Source organism: Somniosus microcephalus, chromosome 6, assembly GCF_052327205.1.
Source record: "Somniosus microcephalus isolate GS21.2 chromosome 6, FLI_Smic_1.0, whole genome shotgun sequence".
In the NCBI taxonomy this organism is placed as follows: domain Eukaryota; kingdom Metazoa; phylum Chordata; class Chondrichthyes; order Squaliformes; family Somniosidae; genus Somniosus; species Somniosus microcephalus.
Window position 1 is genome coordinate 237603160 of NC_140992.1, and position 20228 is coordinate 237623387.

Here is a 20228-nt window from a genome sequence, read left to right on the forward strand (position 1 = left end):
CAGAAGCAGTCTTTGAATATTTTTAAGGCAGAGTAGATAGATTCTTGATGAGTAATGGGGTGAAAGGTTATCGGGGGTAGGCAGGAATGTGGAGTAATCAGATCAGCCATGATCTTATTGAATGGCGGAGCAGGCTCGAAGGGCCGACTGGCCTACTCCTGCTCCTAATTCATATGCTCAGTCATATTTAACACTTTACTGTGGTGAGCACGATTTTATTGCAAAAATTGTATTGTAACAAACACTTGCCAACTGTCATTTTTAGTTGTACAGTTCACAAGATTCACAGTCAAACTATTTCCTGGTCTAAAGTGTAGTGTCATCAGAGTGCTTCCTTTTTGGATAACGACGACTGTCACAATGATAACCAATTAGAAGATTTGGAACAGCCAATGAAAAATCACCACTGATCAAACAGAAAATGCATTATAAAAATATTATACACCAATATTTAATGCACTCACATTATATTCATATCAATGAAGCTTGATTTTTTTCAGTCTATAATAACGCAATTATCCCAGAGTAACTTCCTTCAACCCTCAAAATACGTCAACCTGATTGACAAAACTAATAAAGCAACCCTCCATCGGTGAAGCTGCAGGGATAACAGCAGAGTAATTAAAATCACAAAAAAATAAACTTATCGGATAGGTCACAATACTATCAGAACTTACTTCATGGCTATATCCTAGCAAGTCTCTGTAAACAACTCTACTCCCAGTTCCTATATACACAACCACTCTCCGAAAATGTAATGATCCATATCGGGGATCAGAGAGCAGGATGACTTTCCACGTAAAATTACTCTCTAGTTATTCATGAAAAACGAATATTGTGCCCGCACAGCAGTTGTCCGACACAAACTGGGGCTTTCAGAGTGCGATTGAAAGGGACCACTGTAATTGGGAAAGTGGAAAGGGAAGGGAGCAAGAAGTGGAACCAAGCGACTGGAGCCACAGGGCCTCACTCTCCAACCTCAGCCTCCCGGTGAAAAAACAACTTCCATACCAGGGGAGGGAGGGGAGAGGTACGTTATAACAGGGGAAAAAAGTACACAGCAATGGCCCAAATCACAATGTTGGAACTGTCGCAGGGCGACTTCAAACGACAGCAGATGCTCAAGTGAAAGTCCGGCCACCTACCAGCCGAAGCGATCGGATTGACAGCAGCTCCACAAACGGGGGAAACCCGGCGACTTCTCCTCACATTCAAAATGGCGGCCCCTCCAGCCTTATCACTTTCCACCGGGCGCGGAGGATTACGCTGACCTTTTTCCGGGGGAAAAAAAAGGACTCACCAAAAAACATATACCACATAGATATTTTTTGTAATAGCGTTAGAGGGTGTGGGGAGGGGAAATACAATCGTGTAATTTAACAAAGCGTTAAAAACTTCCTTTTATTTTGGCGGTAAATGACTGAGTTCGCCGCAGAGGGAGGATTTATTTTCTGTTGCAAACCGTGGATGTGTCTGGAGCAGCGAAGGAGTGCTGCGGGTTTACGCGTGGCAATCACTGATGACGTCACCGCAGTCCAGGCGCTGCTCCCGGCTCACGTGGGTTGGGTTGAAAGTGGTTCGGTTGAAGGTCAAAAGATTTTTTAACCCGAAACGGCCCACCACTTCCTTTCTGACTCAGTCATAATTAAAAGAAAATAAATAGTTATCACGATAATTGGTACTGTCCTTTTACAGATTAAAATTCACAGATAAGAGCAATTCACAGATTTCATCCAATGAAAATTGGGTTTTTTAAAACCATTTTTCGTGTTTTACAAACCATCTCTGAATAACTTTTCAGTCAGGTTTTTGATTGCTGGACACGAGATTATTAAATTTTTCTACCTCTGGTGCTTTGATAAATTTTCGGAAAGCACCCGCGCGAATATGGTTAGCACTACTGTTGCCCATATTTTTTATTTACACAATACTACAACGTGAGTGGAAAAAAAAAATCAGGGTCACGAAAAAAATGGTGCGTTTTTTTTACACGGTTAGATTTTGATGGGTCACATTCAGTAAAGAACGACCGCAAGAGAATTTCTGAGGTCGGGTGCTGAATGTGTACTTTTATTATCTTTTAATGCAATTCATCAGAAAGCATATAGTAAAGTCTGAGTTAATCTCGTGGAAAATCAGAATAATGTGGTTATTGCTGAGGAAAGGGTGTAATTAGAACATAGCAGTTTTACAAAAGTAGTTGTAAATGTGGACATAGGAAAAGTGCACAGATATAAGATTCTTAATATAAAGATACAACAACATGCATTTATATAGCACCTTTAACATAGTAAAACGTCCCAAGATGGTTTATATCAGACAAAATTTGACAGCAAACAACATACAGAGATACTAGGATAGCAAAATACTGCGGATGCTGGAAATCTGAAATAACAACAGAAAAAGCTGGAAAAACTCAGCAGGCCAGGCAACATCCATGGAAAGAGAAACAAAGTTAACGTTTCAGGTCGAAACCCTTCTTTTTCCAGGAAAGCCCCCCAGCTTTTTCTGTTGTTATTAGGACAGGTGACCAAAAGCATGGTCAAAGAAGTAGGTTTTAAGGAGTGTCTTAAAGAGAGAGTGGCGAAGTTTAGGGAGGGAATTCCATGCTTGGGGCCAAAGCCGCTGTGGGACAATGGAAATCGACGATGCACAAGAAAGAAAAAGAAAGACTTGCATTTATATAGCGCCTTTCACGACCACTGGACGTCTCAAAGCGCTTTACAGTCAATGAAGTATTTTTGAAGTGGAGTTGCTGTTGTAATGTAGAAGGAGGCCAGAATTGGAGGAACAGAGAGTTCACTGAGGATTATAGGACTGGAGGAGATTAGAGATAGGGTGACGTGGGGTGGGGGTGGGAAGGAATTTGAGCACAAGGATAAGAATTTTTTTTTAATGTTTTAATTGGCACATAAAATTGTTATGTATTGTGTGTTCTCCTCCCACCTGTGGTGGCGCTGTCACAGCAGATAAATGGTTGGGTGTTCTCTTGGTTAAGTTTAGCTCTCGTTGTTCAGAACTCTCCAGAACTTTCCTTTCCTTCCTGAATAAAGCACTTCATGTTTGAATCTCTGGGTTCTGAGTTCTAATTGTGTCTAGGTAGAAAGGTACCGACACAACAAAGTGGCGACGAGGATCGGATGAATCTGCGTTGTGGGAACTTTCTTGTTTTTGACTACAAAACACTCGGAACAGAGATTGCAGCATCACATTAATGTTACGGGTGCAGTGAGTAAACAGAAATTTTAATTTGAAACGTGAGATGGCTACTGTATTAGGAAACATCGGTGATTTTGATGAAAATGTGGAGCAATGGAGCGCTTATACGGAACGTTTTGACTATTTTGTATTGGCGAATGCGGTGGCAAACGAAAAGGTCGTGCCTACCTTTTTGAGTGTAATGGGGCCGAAGACATTCAATTTACTTCGCAGCCTTGTGCAGCCAGATAAGCCAGGAACTAAAACATATAAGCAACCAGTGGAAATTCTTGGAGCACATTTTTCACCAAAACCTCTGGTTATTGCTGAGATTCAGATTTCACAAACGGAATCAAGAGGAGGGGGAATCAGTGACGATGTTTATTGCTGCTTTAAAAAGGTTGTCAGAACACTGCGAGTTCAAGGAGGTGATGAATGACACCATTAGAGACAGACTTGTGTGTGGTCTGCAAAGTGCAGCCACACAGAAGCGCCTTCTTACTGAGGACAACCTTACTCTTGAAAAGGCCATTGAAGTTAGTGTCTCCATGGAGATGGCGGAAAAGGAGGCTCACCAGTTGAGTTCAACAGGGAGAGTTCACAAGGTGTCGTCTGAGCCTAAAGGTGCGCGGAACGGCACATGTTACCGTTGTGGGAAAACGGGCCATCACGCTAATGGCTGCTGGTGTACGGAGCTGGAATGCCGAAATTGTGGCAAAAAGGGTCACATTGAACGCGTCTGTAGAGGTAAAAAAAGAACAGACAGAGCTGGGAAGCATGAAAGCAAAATGTCTGTATTTGGACAAGAGAGGAAAAAGAGTGTTCATTAGTGCAGTATGATGGAACAAGCAAAACAGAGGGGAGCGACACCTCTGAGGAGGAAGAGGTGCACATACTGACGGTTGCAGGTGGTTCAAATGGCTACTGGGTGTCACCACTGGTGGAGGGACAATCAGTGCGGATGGAGGTGGACACAGGCGTGGCTGTGTCCCTTGTTTCAGACACTGTCTACAACAAAATGCTAAAGCATCTTACCCTTCAGCCAACAAACATTGTGCTAAAGACATATACCGGCGAACCTGTGGCCATGAGAGGCGCCATTGAGGTGACAGTTAAATTGAACGGACAGACTGCGAAACTGCCACTATATGTGGTAAAGGGAAATTACCCATCGCTACTGGGACGTGCGTGGCTAGAGAAAATCACGCTGGACTGGCCTGCAGTCCGCATGATGTCAAAAGGGGAGTCAGGTCTGACTGCAGTGTTAAACAAACATGCAGAACTCTTCAATGGGGAACTTGGGAGCATAAAAAAGATCAGCGTGAGACTGGACATTAAACCCGACAGCAAGCCGAAGTTTCACAAAGCCCGACCTGTACCCTATGCAATTAGGCCAAAAGTTGAGGCTAACTTGGAGGCCTTAGTCGAGAATGGAGTCCTGGAGCCTGTGAGCGTGAGCAAATGGGCCACACCCATTGTTCCTGTCCTGAAAAAGGATGGATCTGTTCGAATCTGCGGGGATTTTAAAGTGACTATTAACCCGGTGCTGTCTGCGAAACAGTACCCTCTTCCCCTCATTGATGATCTTTTTACGGGCCTGGCCGGAGGGCAAAAGTTGAGCAAAATAGACTTATGCCAAGCTTATCTACAAATGCATGTCGATGACAAATCAAAGGAGCTGCTGACAATTGTGACACACAAGGGGCTATACAGGTACTGCCGCCTTCCGTTTGGAATTACGTCGGCCCCTGCTCTATTCCAAAGGGCAATGGATCAGATTTTGAGTGGACTGCCAGGAGTCCAGTGCTACCTGGATGACATCCTTGTCACTGGGACAAATGAGGAGGATCATCTTCTGAACTTGATGCGACACTACAACGACTGAAAGAGTACGGACTCAAAGTTCGTAAAGACAAATGTGAATTCTTTCAGTCTTCAGTTGAGTACCTGGGGCATGTGATTGACGCTACTGGCGCCGTCAAAGGTCAAGGCGATCGTGGAGGCCCCAGCAGCCCAGAATGTGAGCTAGTTACATTCATTTCTGGGGCTACTTAACTACTATGGGAAGTTTATTCCAGACTTAGCAACATTGCTGAAGCCGTTACATCAGTTGCTATGTCAAGGCAAAACATGGAAATGGACTGAACTGTGCAACGAAGCTTTCGCCCAAGCAAAGAAAGCATTGCTGAAGTCGGAGGTCCTGACACACTTCGACCCAAAGCTACCCATGCAGCTAGCATGTGATGCGTCACCATATGGTGTGGGAGCAGCCATATCCCACATCATGCCTTCTGGGGAAGAGAAACCTATCGCCTTTGCATCACGCACCTTGAACAAGGCCGAGAGTAACTATGCACAGATTGAGCGCGAGGCCTTGGGAATCGTTTTTGGAATTCGAAAATTTAATCAGTACCTGTTTGGGAGAAGGTTCACACTCCTGACGGACCACCGTCCATTGACTTCAATCTTCGGGCCCCACACCGGAATTCCGTCTCTTGCTGCAAACAGGATGCAAAGGTGGGCTTTACTGTTGTCAGGACACACATACGACATCAAATATCGCAAATCAGACTTGCACGGCAACGCAGACGGTCTCTCGAGGCTACCCTTGCCTGTTATTCCCCCAGAGCCTCGTCAGATAGACATCTTCTACTTTAGACAAGTGGAGGGAGCACCTGTCACGGCAGTTCAGGTGCGAAGGTACACCCACAACGATCCAGTCCTGTCTGAGGTAATGGACGATGTCATTCGAGGGAGAGCTATAGGAGATTCTCCTAGTTTGAAACCTTAAGTTTCAAAAAGAAATGAGCTCTCTGTCCAGGCAGGTTGTCTTCTTTGGGGACGCCGTGTCATCATTCCGCCACCTCTGAGGGAACCTATACTGCAACAACTTCATACAGGCCACAGTGGGATGGTTCGGATGAAGGAAATGGCAAGAAGCTACTTCTGGTGGCCAGGTCTCGATGGAAATATTGAGGAGAAAGCCAAAACATGTTCCCCATGTCAAAGGGTCTGGAATGTTGCACAGCTGGCAACCCTACACCCCTGGGATTGGCCTGCAGAAGTGTGGCAGCGAGTACATGTGGACTTCGCCGGTCCTTTCGAAGAGAAGATGTTTATGGTGGTTGTGGACGCTCGTAGCAAGTGGCCGGAGGTCGCTGTGATGAGGTCTACCACGGCAGAGAAAACAATTGAGAAACTTGGTGAGATGTTCAGCCGTTATGGCTCACCGGAACAACTTGGAAGTGACAATGGTCCACAATTTGTATCACAGGAGTTTGCAACCTTCCTGCATGTGAATGGTGTCCAACACATCAGGTCTGCGCCCTATCATCCCTCTACTAATGGCCTGGCAGAAAGGTTCGTGCAAACTTTGAAGCATGCCTTGTAGGCATCACAAGGTCAGGGCTCAATCCACCAACGTCTGAACAGCTTCCTGTTGTCCTACAGGAACGAGCCGCATGCCACAACCAAAACTTCCCCCGCTTCGCTCATGATGAAGAGGCAGTTGCGGACAAGTTTTGACTTACTCAAACCTCCAAGGGCAGAACAGGTTGTCCATTGTCAACAACAAGCTCAAGTTGAAAAGAGAAAAGAGCCAAGGAGAGACGGTCTCACCCTGGAGAGCACGTCCTAGCTCGAAACTACAACACTGGACCGAAATGGGTTCCTGCTACGGTGATCGCACAGACGGGCCCTGTGTCTCACACGGTTGAGACTGCCGAGCACGTCGTCTGGAGAAGACACACAGATCAACTGTTGCTAGGAGCAGAGACAGCCACAGAGGCTCCAACGGCTGGTTGGCCTGAACGGTTTCCAGATGATACCGCAAACCAGCATCCTTTGCCACAGTGCTCTTCACCAACACAGGAAGTCCTAGAGACTGTTCCACCTGTGCAAACTCCTGACTTTCGACTGACACAGGCACCTTCTCCATCCAGGCCTGTGTCAATACCTACTGCTGTGGAAGCCAGCGATGACCGCCGGTATCCTGTCAGAGAGCGGCGGCCTCCAAGACGCTTGGATCTGTAGGCTTAGTGACTTACCCACAAGACTGGGGCAGAATAAACCCCAGGGTAAAGTCAGGGTTTGAGGCAGTCTACCTCTACCCTTGGTTAGTTGAGTGCATTGAAAGTAACTTAACTGTTGAGGAATAATGTGGACCTTTCATTTAAGAGGGGAGGAATATGTTATGTATTGTGTGTTCTCCTCCCACCTGTGGTGGCGCTGTCACAGCAGATAAATGGTTGGGTGTTCTCTTGGTTAAGTTTAGCTCTCTTTGTTCGGAACTCTCCAGAACTTTCCTTTCCTTCCTGAATAAAGCACTTCATGTTTGAATCTCTGGGTTCTGAGTTCTAATTGTGTCTAGGTAGAAAGGTACCGACACAACAAAAATGTATATGGCAACTTTCAAATGCTTCAATTTTAAATGGAAATTACTGTAACTTCACAGTACATTTTGATAACATATACCTGCAGAAGTTCCCATTAATTTGCAACATAGTAAAGTTCTTAGAATATTCCAATAAAACTTAATTTTTAAAATATATCTTTAACATTTATATAACATTTTATTGCTTTTCTGTATTAAGTATGAATTCATTACACTGTGCTGTAGGGAACAGTACACGTTGGGGTGAATATTTTAAAAAGGATCTGCAACAATTAAAATCCAATTACATTAACCCATAAATGAGATGTATTTCATTTGAAAAAGTAATAATTTTTTCTGGAAACAGAAAATAATGCTATTGCTCATAGAATCATAGAATGAAATAGCGCAGAAGGAGGCCCATCGTGCCTGTACTGGCTCTTTGAAAGAACTATCCAATTAGTCCCACTACCTTGCTCTCTCCCCATAGCCCTGTAATTTTTTCCCCTTCAAGTATTTATCCAATGCCATTTTGAAAGTTAGTTTTGAATCTGCTTCACCGCCCTTTCCAGCAGTGCATTCCAGATCACAACAACTCGCTACATAAAAGAAAATCCTCGTGTCGCCTTTAGTTCTTTTGCCAATCACCTTAAATCTGTGTCCTCTGGTTACTGGCCCTTTAGCCACTGGAAACAGTTTCTCCTTTTTCACTCTATCAAAACCGTTCATGATTTTGAAAACCTCTATCAAATCTCCTCTTAACCTTCTCTGCTCTAAGAACAACCCCAGCTTCTCCAGTCTCTCCACATGACTGAAGTCCCTCATCCCTGGTACCATTCTAGTAAATCTCTTCTGCACCCTCTCGAAGGCCTTGACATCCTTCCTAAAGTGTGGTGCCCAGAATTGAACACAATTCTCCAGCTGAGGCCTAACCAGTGTTTTATAAAGATTTAGCATAACCTCCCTGCTTTTTACTCTATTCCTCTATTAATAAAGCTAAGGAACCCATATGTTTTCTTTTTAAACTGCCTTCTCAACTTGTCCTGCCACCTTCAAAGATTTGTGTACATACACCCCCAGGTCTCTCTGTTCCTGCACCCCCTTTAAAATTGTACCATTTAGTTTATATTGCCTCTCCTCATTCTTCCTACCAAATTCTATCACTTCACACTTCTCTGCATTAAATTTCATCTGACATGCGTCTGCCTATTTCACCAGTCTATTCTCTCCTGAAGTCTGTTGCTATCCTCCTCATTGTTTATTACATTTCTGAGTTTTGTGTCATCTGCAAACTTTGAAATTATGCCCTGTATACCAAGTCCAGGTCATTGATATGGAAGATTGTGGCCAGAGCCTCCGCAATTTCCACCCTTACTTCCCTCAGTAACCTAGGATGCATACCATTCGGACTAGATGACTTTTCTACTTTGAGTAATGCCAACCTTTTAAGTACCTCCTCTTTATTTTTATCCCATCCAATTTCACTACAGTACATTGGCAGCATCCTCTTCTCTAGTGAAGACAGATGCAAAGTACTCAATTAGTATCTCAGCCATGCCCTCTGCCTCCACAAGATCTCCTTCTTCCTAATCGGCCCCACCCTTCTTTTGACTACCCTTATACCAGTAGTTCATGATGACAACACTTCTGTACCCTTGCGACTCCCTAAACCAATGCCCACTCTGGTGCCAGAAATAAAGCTGGCCCAGACTACCCAGGCAGATGCCAATTGTTGCAGTCTGCAGCTGGGTCCTCTCAGGCATGAGCTCTTAAAGGTTACTGATCGCAAGTATCTCATGAGCCCTTGAATGATCTACAGCAGCCTTCCTTTTCACATGTTACAGCTACTGGGGAACAACTCGTAGAAACACTAGAGTACGTAAAAGAGCACTCCAGCCAAGGCACTGAAGGCTTAGTGGAGTGACAAATAGCATGTAAGCTCTAAGCCATTAAAACCACAATATTATTTGAACTCATCGGAGGCAATTTTGACTTTGTGCAACAGTGTAAAATGGATGATAGCGAATCGGGGCTGCTGATGAGGAAAAAGACACAGATGACTTGGAGGATGGCAAGGAAGCAAAATGAGTCCAACAGCTGTCTGCAGCCAGAGCTGATCAGTTGTAGCTCATTAAAGAGAACTACAACAGGACAATCCTTCTTTCTGGGCAGTATTGCGGTCTGCACAGAGCGGGATTAAATGGAGTGGACTTGAACAGAGTGCTTTGGTTGGGAATTCATAGAAAACATAGACATAGAAGATAGGAGCAGGCGTAGGCCATTCGGCCCCACTAGCCTGCTCCGCCATTCAATGCGATCATGGCTGATCATCCAAGTTCAGTACCCGGTCCCTGCTTTCTCCCCATACCCCTTGATCCCTTTAGCCTTAAGAAATATATCCAACTCCTTCTTGAATATATTTAATGAATTGGCCTCTACTGCCTTCTGTGGTAGAGAATTCCACAGGTTCACCACTCTCTGGGTGAAGAAATTCCTCCTCATTTCTGTCCTAAAAGGTCTACCCCTTATCCTTAGACTGTGACCCCTGGTTCTGGATTCCCCGACCATCGGGAACATCCTCCCTGCATCTAGTCTGTCCAGTCCTGCCAGAATTTTATAAGTTTCAATGAGATCGCCTCTCATTCTTCTAAACTCCAGCGAGTACAAGCCCAATCGACCCAATCTCTCCTCATACGTCATTCCTGCCATCCCAGGTATCAGCCTGGTGAATCTTTGCTGAACTCCTTCCATGGCAAGAATATCCTTCCTCAGATAAGGCGACCAAAACTGCACACAATACTCAAGATGTGGTCTCACCAATGCCCTGTACAACTGCAGCAAGACATCCTTGTTCTTGTACTCAAACCCTCTCGCTATGAAGGCCAACATACCATTTGCCTTCTTAACCGCCTGCTGCACCTGCATGCTTACCTTCAGCGACTGGTGCACAAGGACACCCAGGTCTCGTTGCACTTCCCCTTCTCCCAATCTATTGCCATTCAGATAATAATCTGCCTTCCTGTTTTTGCCACCAAAGTGGATAACCTCACATTTATCCATGTTCTATTGCATCTGCCATGCTTCTGCCCAATCACCCAACCTGTCCAAATCATGCTGTAGTTTCTCGGCATCCTCCTCACAGCACACACGCCCACCCAGCTTTGTGTCGTCTGCAAATTTGGAGATATTACATCTATTTCCCTTGTCTAGATCATTAATATATATTGTGAATAGCTGGGATCCAAGGACCGATCCCTGCGGTACCCCACTAGTCACTGCCTGCCACTCGGAAAAAGATCCGTTTATTCCAACTCTTTGCTTTCTATCTGCCAACCAGTTCTCTATCCAAGTCAATACCTTGCCCCCAATCCCATGTGCTTTAATTCAGAGAAGAGAGGTAAGGAGTTGCTGCTTTTTGCCTACACTACTTGTAGTGCTTTGTGTTACAGGTAGATATTTAATTTCAGTACCCTTAACTTAATCTAGATCAAGTAAGTAGTCAGGAAACTACACTGTAAACTAAGTTACCTAATTACAAATTTAATTAAATAAATCAAAGTCATATAGGGATGGCAGTGCAGGCAGTGTGCCACAACTGCAGCATGTGGGAGTTTGTGGAGAGCATTGTGATCCCGGACAACCATGTTTGCAGTACGTGCCTGCATCGAGGAACTTCAGCTCAGAGTTTTTGAGCTGGAGTCTGCGGTGCCGACATTGCGGGTCATTAGGGATGGGGAGAGTTACCTGAACAATTTGGGGGAATTTTCCCAGCCCTGGGAGGCGGGTTTGGAGGCAGGACTGCCGGGAAAATGGCAGAAACTGGGGGCGGGTGCCCATCCTGCCCCCAACCCACCTCCGTGCTATCTTTCCAGGAGGCGGGTACCTGACCTGCGCTGGGAGCCGCCTCCCCGAGGCGGGAAGGGAATTATAGCCACTTAACTGCCTGCTAACAGGTAGTTAACAGGCAGTTAAGAGGATTATCCCCATTTTACCCCTGCAAGTGCGGGCTACCTGACGTCGGGAAACCCCGCCAGGGTCAGCGAGGCGAGCAGTGGGTCTGCGGGGGTCAGAGGATTCGAAAAGTGCGCTGTGGAGGTGAGTGATGGGTGCAAGTGTGGAGAGGTAAATATGTGAGGTGAGTGTAAAGTGATAGAAAATGTTTTCTTACCTTTGTTTCTTCCTGCAGGCTTCAACAGTTGGGGAACCAGAGACTCCGGCATCTCACCGGCAGAGATGACAGAATGGCTGCTGCATTTTCTGATGCAACAGCCATCTGATTTCTGCTCAGCAGATAGGTTTGATGAGTCTTGAATACAAGGACTCATCAAACAACAGAGAATGTCAGTGTTTGACAGCTTCACAGAGCTGTCAAACAATGACAATTTTTGACAGATGAATGAAACGTCATACACTGACATTCTCTGTCACCGCCTTTCCCTTAATTGGCCTGCTGGGCGGGCTTAACAAGGTCAATCAAGGGAAAATAGCGTGGGTTGGCCTGAAGTCGATGGAGGCGGGACTAAAACCCGACAAGTGGGAGTTCCACCTCCAAAAGCTCCCCATTGGCAAAATCCAGCCCTATGATCCAGGATGCAGTCACACCCCTTAGGTTAGGTAGTGGTACAGGTCTGGTTAGTGGTCAGGGACAGGAGGGTATGACTGCAACTCAGGCAGGTAAAGGGACCCAGGTGCAGTGCTGGAGGAGCATCAGCCTTTGCCCTTGTTCAACAGGTATGAGATTCTTGCTGCCTGTGTAGATGAGGGAAAAGCCTGTCGGATGGATGAGCAGGCTGACCATGGCACCATGGTGCAGAAGGCCATTCAAGTGGGGGGAGTGAAAGGGAATGTAGTTGTGGTAGGGGACAGTATAATCAGGGGGATAGATACTGCTCTCTGCAGCCGCGACCGAGAGTTCCGAAGGTTGTGTTGCCTGCCCGGTGCCAGGGTTAAAGTTTGAGGAGCTAGGATCCAAATTAAAAAGCAAAACCTCAAAGGTAATAATCTCTGGATTGTTACCTGAACCACGCGCAAATTGGCATAGGGACAAACAGATTAGAGGTTTAAATTCATGGCTCAAAGAGTGGTGTGGGAGGAAGGAATTTTGGCTCATGGGGCACTGGCACCAGTACTGGGGAAAGAGGGAACTGTTCCGTTGGAACGGGCTCCACTTAAACTGGGCTGGGACCATTGTCCTGGCGAACCGAATAACTAGGGCAGTAGACAGCGCTTTAAACTAATGAAGGTGGGTGGGGGGGCAGGAGGATTCAGGAAAGAGTCAATTTAAAAGCAGCGAGAGAAATGTCAAGGCTCTAGAGCAGAGCAGAGTTTTGGGTAAAAATAAGCAGAGTGGGTCAGGAAGGGACAGAGTGAGTAACAAAGGTAATAAGGCATCAGTGACTAAGGTGACATCAGGGAAAAAGAGAAATAAGTCAAAGCTAAAGGCACTATATCTGAATGCGCAAAGCATTCACAACAAAATAGATGAATTAATAGCGCAGATAGAAATTAACAGGTTTGATCTAATAGCTATGACAGAGATGTGGTTGCAAAGTGGCCAAGGTTGGGAACTAAATATTCCAGGATACTTAACTTTTAGAAGGGATAGGCAAAATGGAAAAGGAAATGGGTTAGCCCTGATTATAAAGGATGGGATAAAGACAGTAGAAAGGGGGGTCGATTTTAACTCGGGTGCGGGGAATTGGCAGGTTCCCCGAATTTAGTGATTCCCACACGATTCTAAATGTTGTGTGAAGGAGCCCATAAGGAGGAAGAAATTCAGGGCTGCAGTAATCTTGACTGCAACAGGCAGTGCTGTGCTAGCTGTAGGAGTTGACTGCAGGTCTTCTTGCAGGATGTGACATTACTGTCACTGCCTTCCTAGAAAAGCAAAGTCTCCTGATGTATTGTTGCTAAGAGAACTGCAGTTCTGTTGTTCTTGGCCTATAACCTCTGTTGGGAGGATAAGTATTTCTCCAAGGACACATCTTTCTATTTGTTCTCCCTGCAGCTGCGGCTGTTTACTCTGCTGCATTCTCCACAACAACTTCCTGTAAAGGGGGCTGCCCTTGAATCTCATGAAGATGTGGAGAAGCAAGATGAAGAGTAAAGGCCAGCTATGCTGCCAGCTGCCGCAGCTCTGCATTAGCAACTAATCAATGAATCGTTCTATTGAATCACTCTCACTCCAATGCACCAACAGTTCCTCCTACCTTCACAACTACTACTTATACTCAGCTGATTAATGCCCTAATCTTGAACACAAACATCAGTGCAAAGAAAATGAAGCATAGCAGCAAACTGGTTGATCACAGTTCATTTCAAGTTTATTTACTGTGTTGCTTGGGAACCACAAATCACCCTTGTGCAAACCCGTAGTACCTGTCTTCTGTGCTCTTTTGCTTATTGTGGCGCTCCTACAAGACATTTCCCCAGTTGCAACAGCTTGGCAGGTGGAAAGGCTGCTGAACTTGCAACGAGGGCACTTGAGATGGCCGTGGATGACCTCGAGAAGCTCTGGCCTTATCTGGCTGTAGACTGCTGCATCTCAGCAGTGGCCGGGGCAGTCTGGCGCAGCTGGCTGTCTGGCACCAACAGTGGCACTGGTTCAGAGGCTGGTGGGGGAACAGATATGCGATCATCCTGAGACAGAACAGTATCTACCTCTCAACCTTGTTGAAAAGGTGACCAAGGATAGCACAATAGCAAAATACTGCGGATGCTGGAAATCTGAAATAACAACAGAAAATGCTGGAAACTCAGCAGGCCAGGCAGCATCTGTGGAGAGAGAAACAGAGTTAATGTTTCAGGTCTGTGACGAAGGGTCTCAGACCTGAAACGTTAACTCTGTTTCTCTCTCCATGGATGCTGCCTGGCCTGCTGAGAGTTTCCAGCATTTCCTGTTGCTGACCAAAGATAGCACCTCACTCAAACACCCTTTCCTTCATTGCAACTTAGTTTTCCTTATGACTACTATGGGCTCCCCTCCCTTTAGACAGTTAGTAATTGACATCCATGTCTTACATTTAATAACTAACCTTCGTTTGATAGTTTCTCATGTGGTGCTTTAGCAAAGGCCTTTTGGAAAGCTAGGTATACCATGTCACACAGCTTCACGTGGTCCATTTGGTATGCCTTAACCTCAAAAAGTATGAACTGGTCAGGCAAGATCAACTTTTATAGAAGCCATGTTGACTTTAATTTATTGATTATTTTCATACAGATTTTCTTCTATTTTGTTTGTTTGTTGATTCCAGTAGTATTCTAATTATTGAGGTTAGGTTAATGGTCTATAATTGCTACCTACAACTCTTGTCATCCTTTTTGAATACTGAAACTACATTTGCTTGTTTCAAGTCTGTTGGAGCCTCCTTAATGTTCAATTTGTTGAAAATGACTCCCAGTGCTTCTCAAATATACTATGTATGCCAACATATGGTTCATATGTGCCAGGGAATTTATTGTTTTTCAGCCCCTTGAAGAATATCTTGGGGTGAAATTGGATAAAGCTTAAAAATGGGCCTGGGGAGTGCGAAGCGCGATGTGCCCACACCCGTTCAAAGTGCTCACTATAATGATTGGAGCGTTGATCTCAGCGCTAAACGCGCTGCTGGTTGGCTTAGCACTCAACAAGGGGGCCAATGTCGGGTGCAGTCTACTGGCTAATAAAATTTGGCCTAGGCTCTCTACACTACTTAAAGGGCACTTCATTGCCACTCTGAAGCCATGGCCCAATAGGGAAGAGAGAGGGCAAGGAGGTTCTCTGATGCGTCACTGGAGGCCTTGGTCCAAGGGGTGCACAGACGACGTCCGGTCCTCTACCCGCAGTGGGGTAGGAGGCCTTCCAGGCATCACGCCAAAAGCCTGTGGGAGGAAATAGCACAAGCTGTCAGTGCCACGAGTGTTGTCCCCAGGACCTGTATCCAGTGCCGCAAGAAGTTTAATAACCTCACACGAGTGGTCCATGTGAATAAATGGATCTTCAAATGCCATATCCCACCAACTGTACTACTAGCCTCACACACTGCTCAATGCACCACACCCCCATCGCTCACCTACCAACAATCTCTCGCAATCACAACTCATACCTTACATGCATAGCTTCAACTCACCCTCACACACTTACCACTGCTGCAAGACTCTCACCCACATTTCACACACTGACAGCTATTCAACCATGGCAGGCACATAACCCAAACATATTGCACCACATTCACTGACACACTTTCTTTTCTCTTGCAGGCAAAGGTGGCACACAACCGCCGTGAGCAGCAGCAGACAGGTGGAGGGGAAGTCCGACTTCAGAACCTGGCGGAGCTGGAGGACACAGTGCTGGAGATCATTAGAGTGGCCGTCACTGAGGCCGTTGCGAGCTGCGAAGTTGAAAGCAGAGCTGATGATGACAGTATGCTCATACCTAATCCCTCTTCTCACATCCCTCTTCTCTCTTAGGCAGTTCCCCCTCATCTCACAATCTCTTCTCACTTACAAGCTGCTGATGGTGTAACCATGCACATTTTGCTTTGCCCCCCCGTCCCCTCACCACAACCCAACCCTTGTGCCTTTCTCCTTTCAGATACCCAAGAACTGCCACCAGCACAGCCTGTCCCCGTGTTATGGAGGAGGAGAGTGAAGGAGAAAAGGCATCGTCACTTGATCTGACGCTCCCAGATACCAGCTCAGAAAATGGCACTGCGTGGACTTTAGAGAATAGCATAGAGGCGGGATCTGCATGTGGTGAGTCACCGGGCACAAGTGGGCTGCAGCCAGGGCAGTGGAAAGGGTAGCTCAGGTGCCAGCTCCCCGGAGGGCAAGTTCGTGCACGAGTTCTGTTGCACAGGACTCAGATGATGATGTCAATGGGGTGGCCCTCAGAAGAAGGGTAATGGGCATGCACACAGAAATGCTTGGTGCAATGGCAAGCTTGCCAGAGAGCCTCTTGTCAGCGTCAAGGAGCATGGAGGAGTCCAGCTCCAACATTGCATGGGTCTTTGTGCAGAGCTTGGAGCCCATGATTTCCAGGATGGAAATGATGGGCAACTCCATTAGGACACTTGTGGACCCAACCATGATGCTGAGTGCTATGTGCGATCTCGCAGCTTCTATTGCAGCACAAGCTGCCATCGCAAGCTCAGACTGGTCTCATGTAGTCTCAGCTTGCTGCCACGCAAGATCAAACTGCTGCCATTGTGGCTGAGTTTACGAGTATGGAAAGGGACTTGCAGGGTCTCACAGCAGTCCAGCAATCTGTGCTCCAACAGATGGCTAGGAATGCTGAGGCACCGCTGCATGGGAGTGGCAGTGGCTCCATGGAGCAAGAATCTGCTGTCCTCTCTCAGGATGACAGCATTCCTACTCCCACCACTGCTACCATGCCAGTGCCCTTGCTGCTGCCTGTCAGTCAGCCAACCCAGACTGCTGCCGCCTATGCCGAGGTGGTGCAGTCTACAGTTGGGCCTTCTAGGCCCAGAGCTGCTCGAGGTCATCCTGCAAGGCCATCTGCAGTATCACCCACAGAAAGTCAGCAGCCTTCCACCAGCCATGCTGCAGCCACTGGGGTAGTACTACGTAGGAGCACTAGAGTAGGCAAAGGAACACGAAAGACAGGCACTAAGGGAATGCACAAGGGTGATTCGTTGACGTTGTGTAATTTGGCATTGATAAATTTATAAATGATGTTTGGAATGTTTGTTTTGTGGTGGCTCTCATTTCAGCTTTGTGCCCAAGAGGACGCTGTGATGTCCTCCTCCTCTCCTGAGGTGGTCTCGGAGCCCGTGGTGGCAAGGGTTGCGCCCTCATGATGGCCACGTTGTGAAGGATGCAGCAGTCCACCATGAAATAGGACACCCGCTCTGGCGTGTACTGTAGGGCTCCTGCAGAACGGTTAAGGCAGCGGAACCTTTGCTTCGGCACCCCGATGGTCTGTTCGATGAGACTCTTCGTGGCAGCATGGCTCTCATTATGAGTGCTGGCCACGGTTGTGGGATTGCGGAGGGGAATCATCAGCCAGGTGTAGAGCGGATAGCCTTGTCTCCGAGCCGCCAACCTCAGGTTCGACGTGGTGGCTGGAAGATTTCTGGCACACTGGACTGGCACAGGATGAAAGCATCATGACTGCTGCCAGGATACCGGGCATTCACCATCGTGATATGCTGGGCGTGGTCGCGCAGCAACTGCACATTAAGTGAGTGGTAGCCTTTGCGGTTGCGGTACATCTCAGGATTGAAATGTGCTGCCCGCAAAGCCATGTATGTGCAGTCGATGTCTGTTCAGAGAGAAGGCAATGAAGTTCCATCTCCTGGGGTACAGAGCCTATGTGACCTCCCCGATGCAGTGATGGATGGCGAACTGGAAGATGTTAGCTATGTCTCCTCCTCCAGGCTGGAAGGATCCGGTGGTGAAAAAATTGAGGGCCACGGTGACCTTGAGGGCCACTGGCAGCGCCGTTGTTGCCTTGCTCCGAGGCTGCAGGTGTAGTTCCAGGAGGTGGCAGAGTTCTGTGACCAACTCCTTGATGTAGTGGAGCCTCCTAATACACTGCTCCTGGCTTAAGTGCAGGTAGGAGAAGTGCTCCCTAAAGACCCTAGGTGGGTAAGGCCTCCTGCTGAGAGCCCTCCTGCCCCATCTCCCTCTGCGAGCAGCTTGTCCTCTTCTTTGCTGCCTCTGCTCCATCTCCCTGTCATACTTGAGCACGAGGGGGACAGCAAGTAGAGCCCCCATGACTGGGAGCTAGTGGGTATGAGCAGGACCCTCTTAATCAAAAGCGTCGGCATGGATTTGTGAAGGGGGGATCATGTTTGACGGACCTATTGGGGTTCTTTGAGGATGTGGCTGGTGGAGTAGACGGAGGGGAGCCAGTGGGTGTGTTGTATCTGGATTTTCGGAGGGCCTTCGGTGGGGTCCCACACGGGAGGTTGGTGAACAGGGTTGGGGCAGATGGAATTGGGGGTAATATGCTAGCATGGGTTGAGATTTGGTTGGCGGACAGAAAGCGAAGAGTGGGGATAGACGGGCCTTTTTCGGGATGGCGGGCTGTGGCTGGTGGGGTACTGCAGGGGTCGGTGCTTGGGCCCCAGCTATTCACAATCTATGTCGGTGATTTGGATGGGGGGAATAGATGCGGCATTTCCAGGTTTGCTGATGATACAAGGCTGGGTGGCGGTGTCAGTTGTGAGGAGGATTTAGAGAGGCTTCAGTGGGATTCCGACAGGCTCAGTGAGTGGGCGGGATCATGGCAGATGGAACGTGGTGTGGGTGGCTGTGAGGTTGTCCACTTTGGTGGAGAAAGCAGAAAGGCAGAGTATTTCCTAAGTGGTGAATGATTGGGGAATGCAGATGTTGAGGGGGACCTGGGTGTCCATGTGCATGAGTCGCTGGGGGTGAATGTGCAGGTGCAGCGGGCCATTGGGAAGGCGGATAGTATGCTAGAATTCATTGCGGGAGGGTTTGAGTGCATGAGTAGGGACGTCGTGCTCCAGTTGTGTGGGGCCCTGGTGGGACCACGCCTGGAGTGGTGTGCGCAGTTTTGGTCTCCTTGTCTAGGGAGGGATGTGCTTGCCTTGGAGGGAGTGCGACGAGGGTTCATGAGCTTGATTCCTGGGATGGCGGGACTGGCGTATGGGTAGAGATTGGGTGGACTGGGCCTGTATTCTCTTCAGTTCGGAGGAATGTGAGGGGATCTCATCGAAGCATACAGATTTAATACAGGGCTTGATAGGATTGGTGCTGGGTGAATGGTTCCCTTGGCTGGGGAGTCTAGAGCCAGGGGCCACAGCCTCGGGATGGGGGGTGGGCCATTCGGGATTGAGATGGGAGGACATTTCTTCACACAGAGTGTGGTGAGTCTTTGGAGTTCTCTACCCCAGAGGGCTGTGGAGGCTCGGTCATTGGGTATTTTCAAAACAGAAGTCAATAGATTTCTGACTAGTAAGGGCATCAAGGTATATGGCGATAGGGCCGGTGAATGAAGTTGAGGCAGAAGAACAGCCATGATCTCATTGAATGGCAGGGCATGCTCGAGGGGCCGAATGGCCTGCTCCTGCTCCTATTTTTTATGTTTATGTTTAAGGTGTTCTCCACTTGTCCCGGTCACCTCACCAACTTTAAATAATTGTAGAAAGCTCCAAACAGTTGCACAAAGTTACAGAGACAGTACAAATCCAAAAGTAAGTCAGCTGCAAGTTGTTGCTGATCACTTTGAACAGCGCTGTTGGGGATCTTTCCTACTGCTGAACGCATGTTCAGCTGGTCATGATTTGGGGAGGCCGTTGACTGGAGCAGCGACATCCAAAATGGCAGGTCGTGCGTCAAATCAGTGTTGCACATTGATTGACGTCATGATCTGCCTCGTTACCATTTCTCCAGCGAGTGCAGGCAATGGGCGCGCTGCCGACCTGCCCAAAATGGTAGCCGCCATGGGACTCTCCAGAGTGAGTGGAAGCGAGGTGGCTGGCATTTTTCCTCCGAAACCGGCCTCGTCAGCCGGTGCTAAGTTACCGAATTTCACGGCCCTAGAACCTCTGCTTTACTAACATTAAAGTATAGGATGTTGGATAGTATATTGCTGGTGTCCTGCCTGCTAAATAAAAAAACTCCAAGCATTTACCGTTAACTATCTCCGATTCAGCCTCATATTTTTTCGATTTGAGGGTATTTGAGAAGG

At 47.3% G+C, this 20228-nt stretch overlaps 1 protein-coding gene across 2 annotated transcripts in view; it reads right to left on the minus strand.

Moving 5' to 3' along the window:
* The window catches only part of ap1g1 (adaptor related protein complex 1 subunit gamma 1), a 128256-nt gene extending 127003 nt beyond the window's left edge, over positions 1 to 1253 (minus strand). The window contains exons 1-2 of one of the 2 annotated variants that reach the window (XM_085991588.1): positions 1146 to 1249; positions 465 to 598 (exon numbers count right to left, since the gene is read on the minus strand). The gene's annotated coding sequence lies outside the window, so the exon portion shown is untranslated. Of the gene's footprint in view, positions 1 to 464; positions 599 to 1145 lie in introns of both variants that reach the window. The other variant, XM_085991587.1, reaches the window with a different exon arrangement.
* Positions 1254 to 20228: the final 18975 nt, after the last annotated feature.